Source organism: Thunnus albacares, chromosome 15, assembly GCF_914725855.1.
Source record: "Thunnus albacares chromosome 15, fThuAlb1.1, whole genome shotgun sequence".
NCBI lineage: Eukaryota > Metazoa > Chordata > Actinopteri > Scombriformes > Scombridae > Thunnus > Thunnus albacares.
In genome coordinates this window covers 30,767,806-30,774,643 of record NC_058120.1, presented here as the reverse complement: position 1 = coordinate 30,774,643, position 6,838 = coordinate 30,767,806, and the positions used below count along the sequence as shown (strand labels likewise).

The window sequence follows — 6,838 nt, the reverse complement described above, 5'->3', positions numbered from 1 at the left end:
AAAACAAGCGCTCCTAGAAGCTCCAACAGAAACTGTGGTAGGAAGCCAGTCTGAGCTAACAGCTGTAAAGTGATGGAAAGTTTGCTTAAACACTGTTTCAGAATTTGAGAGGTGGGTAAACAGCGTTTACGTGCGTTTAGCCTCCACTACAGCCCTGCTTGTAAGAGAAAGAGCTCTCAGATTAAAAACTGCTTTTTGATCTATACACACTTTTTATTTTAGCCATTGTGAGCTTAAATAATGTTTGTATTTTAGATCAACACAAAAGGATGTTTGGTGTTAATTTATATTTGAGGAGAGAAGAAATACGTTGGTGCAACGGGGCCCTCTAGTGGTCACAGGGGTCGTTCACACATGAGTAGTCTGTGTGTAGCAAGAAAAGGCTTTAATTTGAACAAACTAATGAGGAGAAAATAACATTCAGCTTCTCACAGAGGAAGAAGGATTCATCATCTCTCTGTGTTTACAGACCTGCTGGTTCAGCCAATCATCTCTGTGTCTTCTACCATGGACGGGGTCTCCGAGGCCCAGCAGCAGGGGTTTCTGGTGCGCCGGGGCTCCAACTTCACCATCAGCTGCTCCGTCCAGCCTCAGTACCCAGGAGGCTCCTTCCAGCTCACCTTCACCTCCTCCAACACAACACACAACTACACCCAGCCAGCTGTCAGTCACTCTGCTGACTTCCTGTTTCCTGCTGCAGACCCCGCCCACCAAGGAAGCTACAGCTGTGTTTATGGCGTCTATGTTTTTGATCATAACTTCTTCTCTGAGAGCCGTCTGCTGTCTCTCACTGTCACAGGTAAGCTGAAGCAGAGTGTGAAGCTCAGTGGAACTGAGACGTCACACTGACTTTGTTTCCATGTTTGTAAAACATGATAAAAAGTCATCAGGCAGCAGGACCGACCCAGCGACCTACAGAGAGCTGAGGCAGAATCTGATGAAGGAACTGTAAACTGTTTCCTTCCCGGCTTCTTTAATGTTATTGAACCATAACAACTGTGTTGTAGTGAAAAGTAAAAGACAGCAAACGAGTCAGTGAAGCCAGATAAGCACTATAATGATAATAAACAGGACTTTACATGATGAGCTGAATGTCATCAGGAGAACTCAGAGCTTCACCAGGATCACATTTGATTTAACTGCATGTAAAGATGTTTATTGTTAACAATCAGTTGAATCATTTCAACCAGACAGGAGCTTTAAGGAGACAATCAGCAGACTTTCATTCATTCTTTCAAACCGGCTGTAAACACATGAGTTGTTTTTGTCCAACATCATCAGCATACAGAGGAGATCAGATGAACTTATAATCAACAAGCTGCTTCACACTTCAGTGATTTTAGGAGATTTAACGTCACTAAAGTTTCTGTTTGATGGGAACTGTTGTTCTCATGATGTCATGTGATCTAATGTGATGACTGAATGTGTCTCGTCAGATCCAATAGTTCTTATCATCAGACTGGTTGTCCTGCCGGTGACTCTGCTGTTGGTCGTCGCTGTCGTCGTTTTCATCCTGAAGGTACTGAACACATGTTTGTTGTTCAGAGGACTGGTTGAAATGAAGCACTCGGCCTGTTTATATTGAACTGAAGAGAGGATTGATGCAGTAACTTAGATCTGTGTTGTCATGTCTCTCCAGGCCAGCAGGGGGCAGAAGTCAGACCCACAGGAGAACATTGAGCTGGATTCTTATAACCTCGGTGTTTCCAGAGCTGAAGGAGAGCCGGCTGAAGAGGAAGGAGCCCAGGGAGCAGAGTAGGACCTCCAAGGAGCCACAAACCACCGAAGAAGAAAATCATCTTTGGGTTCATCTCTCCTCTCAGTCTCAGCCAGGTTTTTGCAGCCCAGTACGGCGAGGAATGACGTCCATACTGGTCGATTCCACAGCTTCTGATTTACATCCAGCACCAACGCTCAGTGCCACAACAGGAAGTAGCGAGACCTTTATTAAGACCAGTAGAAGAAGAGCAGAGAGGAGATCTGATTGGACCATTTGTAACATAATTATCTGTATATAGTTATATTTTATCATCATTAACTTCTCTCATGTGAACAGCTGTAACTGTTTTTACTTAAATATTTTGATGAATCCAGAGTTTTATGGTCTCATCTGGATAAATGTTGAGTCAACAAATCATTTAAAAATCCATCCAGTTGTTTGATGAGTTTATATCTTTTTTCTTCACTGTCTTTTATATACTATAAACTACTTATTCAGCTGAAATGTGTTATTGCTTCTTTTAAGAATATTTGCTTTTTGAGTTAAAGTAACTGAATAAAAGAAAAAGTTATCGAGTGAAATCAAATGTTTTATCTTTGTTTTACTGTTTTTATGAAAAAATCTGATGTTTGACAGAATTTAAAGCACATGTGTTTCTGCTGAATGTTCACTCATTTATTGTATGTGACAGTTTCATGCTAATAAATCAGTTTCTAGTGTATCAATAACACTTTTACACTTTGTTTTATTTTGAATGTCAGACCCCCAAATATAATTAGCATTTCCATGATATTCTGGTCAGTTTAGTGCACCTCTCCCTCTCTACACTGAAAATCAAATTATACAATTATTGTTTGATTTGTGAGAATAAAAGAAAAAGACAGAAACAAAGTGTTAAAACTGCACTTATCAGGACACAATCAGATGTGTTGATGTCTAACTGTTGGTGCTGCAGTTTGACTTCCAGCTCAGCTGATACAACACATGACACCTGTGTGATGTCACTGATGTCAGGTGAGTCCATCATGAGAGAATCCAGAGCGAAACACACAGGAGACAAAGTGAACACATCAGATCACATCAGCTTTCTGCTCGGCTTCTCATTTACTGTCAGCGTGCAGCAGATAATGATTCACATCAGGGTTTCAAACCTCCACCAAACGCTCTCTTGAAAGCAGTTAGTTTGACTTTAAAGTGTGTTTAGTTGCAGCAGCAGACTGAAGGAAACATCTTAACCAGCAGAGTGTGAAGAGAAAACCAACCAAAACCTTCTCACACAGTGACGTTCTCTCCTTCTGCAGCCAACAACATCCAAAGCAACTTGAGACAGTTTGACTTTCTGTGTCCTCTTTGTTCATTTGTATTATTTTGTTAGAAGTGTCGGCCAGGTCTCTCTCCTCACATTTAACATTTGTCACTCAGGTTTTGTTTGTTTTGTGGTTTTTTTAAATGTTTAAGTCAAACCTCAGAAAAATATGCACATAAAGCAGAATGTACAGTCTTTGTACCTTCATCTCAATGGATTTCCTGTTCTGAAGCACAGGGTTTATATAGAATACAGAATGTAGAAATAGAATTTATTTAAAAAAGGCTCGAAATTCTTTCATGTTTTTATTTGCAAGTTTCATTTTTCTTGGTGTCTCCTGTAGGGTTAATATAAACCCTAATCCTTCAACATTACTAACAACAGCTACAATATTAACAGTTCAGTTATACGTCGGCTGTGTCTATAAATAAGCACAGACACAGTGGTCTGCCTACAGTATACTTAGCAATCTCCCAACTATTTTATTAAACTTAACAGCCTCTCATGTAATTTGTCAAACTCTAAACTTTTCCAACTTCAACATGAATTGGCTGCAAAATGATCGCAAGTCCTCTGTTAATATATCAAATCCACTAATCTGTCAACAGCAGCCTCGTCCAAAAACTATAGACTTCAGATCATTTATCATCATTGATGAACCTGACAAAGAAGATTATGTCATTTTTAAACAGTACTTTGCCTTAAACATCATCACAATACCTGCTAGTTTTCCCTTTAGCGAGGTGCATGAAGTCCCGCTGCAGAGAATGACTGACATCCTCACTGACGACCTGCATGATGAGACGACAGATTACATTTTCATTTTTATTTTGACCCCATAACAGCGTGTTGACATGTAAATATAAATGCAACAGACGGGGGGCGCTGTTTCACTTACTGCATTTGAATACTGTCCACCGTACAGCAGGTTACGTCTTTAAAGATGAAAGTTCAAATGCTGTTTTCATTTTCAAATTGAAGAAAAATGCATTTTAATTTTAATTGTGAGGTAAATATTGATGTATAAATGGAAAATCAGGTTACATTGTTTATATTGCATTTTAATTTTCAAATTTGAATAACATTTGAATATTGTCCACAGTACAGCAAGTACGACTTTGAAAAATTAAATGTCAACTGTTAAATGTCAAATGTCAACGACTTTTCCATTTTCATTTTAGTAGTTTTATTTAATTTTAATATGTCCATCCAGTATGTCAACATAACAATGCAAATTGTATTATTGCATTTTCATTTTAATTTTTACTCAAATAACACATACATACAGTATTATAATGCTATTATGGAATTACATTTTCATTTTCAAGTTTACATGATCATGTCCCCCATAGGCTTCCATACAGCTCGCTCAGAAATATTAACATATAATCTCCAATATTATAGGAATGATGTTCCATCAATGGACCAATCACATCATGAGAGATAGAGATCATTATTCATTGATCCTTCATGTCCAAAGCTTCATACTGATTGTTTAAATTTAAACTGAGATTAAACATTATGTGTATTAAAGATTTGAGGTCAGCAGCTGCTCTAACAAACTGACAGAGTCTCAGAGTTATAACAGAAGGACATGAAGAGGTTTGATTCTGAGTTTACAATTACAATTTACAATTTCACTTAGCAGACGCTTTTATTCAAAGCAACATACATCTGAGACTGATTCAACACCAACAGGGATCCAGTCAGGAGACAACAACACAAGTAAGTGACGTAAAGCTTAAGTTTGAGTCTGATAGGACGTAGATGCCAACAGGCGGCACACAGAGGCAACACATAGAGTACATAGAAGCAGCTTTATTTATTTATTTATTTTTATTTTTGTCTTTTTGTTTTTTCTCTACCTTCAGTTCAACAGGTGCAGAGATGTTTTCTGGGTCTTTAGTCTTCTCTTAAAGACTGAGAGGGACTCTGCAGATCAAACAGAGTTTGGTAACTTGTTCCACCACCGGGGAACTACAGAGGAGAAGAGTCTAGCTGGTGACTTAGGGTCCTGTTGTGGTACCAGGCACCTTTCATTGGCAGAGCATAGTGAGCGGGAGGGAGTGTAGACCTGAATGAGGGAGTTCAGGTAGGCGGGAGCTGTTTTAGTTGCTGTTTTGTAAGCGAGTGTCAGGGTTTTGAATTTGATGCGGGCAGCAACTGGGAGCCAGTGGAGGGATATGAACAGCAGGGTGATGTGCTGTTTTGGGCTGGTTGAAGACCAGATGTGCCGCTGCGTTCTGGATCATCTGCAGAGGTTTGAACGTACATGCGGGGAGGCCAGTAAGGAGTTGCAGTAGTCAATGTGTGATATTACGAGAGTCTGTAGCAGGAGATGTGCTGCCTGCTCAGACGGGTAGAGTCTGATCTTCCTGATGTTGTACAGGACAAACCAACATGACTGAGCAACTGAGGCCACGTGAACCTTAAAGGTTAGTTGGTCATCGATCATGACACCCAAGTTACAGGCAGACTTTGTGGGCATGAGTTGGGTTGATTCCAGCTGGATGCTGATGTTTTGTTGTATGGAGGGACTGGCTGGGATGGTAAGGCTCAAGGTCTTAGAGAAGTTGAGTTGAAGGTGACGTGTTATCTTATCGTATCCTATTGTATAGTGTCGTATATTATTGTTTCGTATTGTATTGTATCGTATCGTACGTTATTGTATCGTATCACGTATCACTGTTGCTCATCACCAGTGTTTTCTCTGTAAAACTGAAACTCTTTATGTGACTTAACCAGAATGCAGCAGAGATATATATATAATGTGTTGTGGGTAGTTCGCTTGTTGAAGTTACAGTGAGCTGTCTGGACTCACTCATTCATGTGGAATTGATCCCGTTTTTAATTGAGTGGTTGTTCAGTCACCTGTTGATGTTGTGTGATTAGTGAATGAGTGCAGGAGGTCTGGCTGCTTGTTGTGACAGTTTCTTTAGTTTGTTTTTAAGCTGAGCCATATATTGAGTAATAAGCTTAAAGTAACTAGAATAACAAGTGTTAAGTAGTGGTGTAACTGATCGTAGTTGATGCCTGCCCACGGTTTGGCAGGCATATGAACTGTGGATTAATTGCAAAATTTAATGTCTCATTTAAGACAAAGTAAACAAACTGCTGTAAGTATAAGTCATGGGCAGACAGCATGTCGCTAACAGGAATTTTGAAGAGCAACGATCAAACCAGCATCTAATGAGTCCGAAGTGACGTCTGTAGGTGTGTTTACACGCTGTTTGATGTGCTGCAGCTGAGCAGCTAATTAGCATCTAGCTACTAACAAGCTGCAGGACAAGACGTGTGTTCATGTTTCTAAGTTATCAAGTTTTGATGATGTGGACGGAGGCTGTTTGATTCACTACCGTGTTTAAAAGAGGAAGGTATCATGCCTCATATTGCAATAACTGAGCATTGACTATTTCATATATTTTATTTTATTTTATTTAAGCATTGGACATCTTAAATGTTGTTTGTCTTGAATGTTTTCATTTAAGACCATGGGCAAAAGTTCATTGCTGTTTCGTGCTGTAAGAGTGTTACAGAATAAATAGAAAACAAAGCTTTATTGTCTCCCCCTTTTTTTTTTGCTGATCCAAAAAATGATCCGATCCGTGACTCAAATCCGATACGATGCAAACTGTTTTGTGATCCGTTGCACCCCTAGTGTTAACATGTCAGCTTTGTAGACTATATTTTGTATGTCGTACATATAGATCAGAGTGTGTAAGTCATGTATTTGATACATGCATTAATACTTTCTGATGTGAACCTACACTTTTAGATCTGTGAATGTTTTTAGTGTTCAGTCATTCTAGTGT

General features: G+C 39.3%; 1 long non-coding RNA gene across 2 annotated transcripts; it reads right to left on the bottom strand.

Moving 5' to 3' along the window:
* Positions 1–1,855: 1,855 nt before the first annotated feature.
* On the bottom strand, positions 1,856–4,115 carry LOC122999029. Of its 2 annotated transcripts, XR_006407564.1 has the most exons (3): positions 3,925–4,115; positions 3,747–3,817; positions 1,856–1,942 (listed from the first exon to the last, which is right to left on the bottom strand). It is a non-coding gene; the product is annotated as an uncharacterized LOC122999029 (long non-coding RNA). The 2 variants fall into 2 exon arrangements; XR_006407563.1 differs by lacking the exon at positions 1,856–1,942 and having other exon boundaries at positions 3,742–3,817.
* Positions 4,116–6,838: the final 2,723 nt, after the last annotated feature.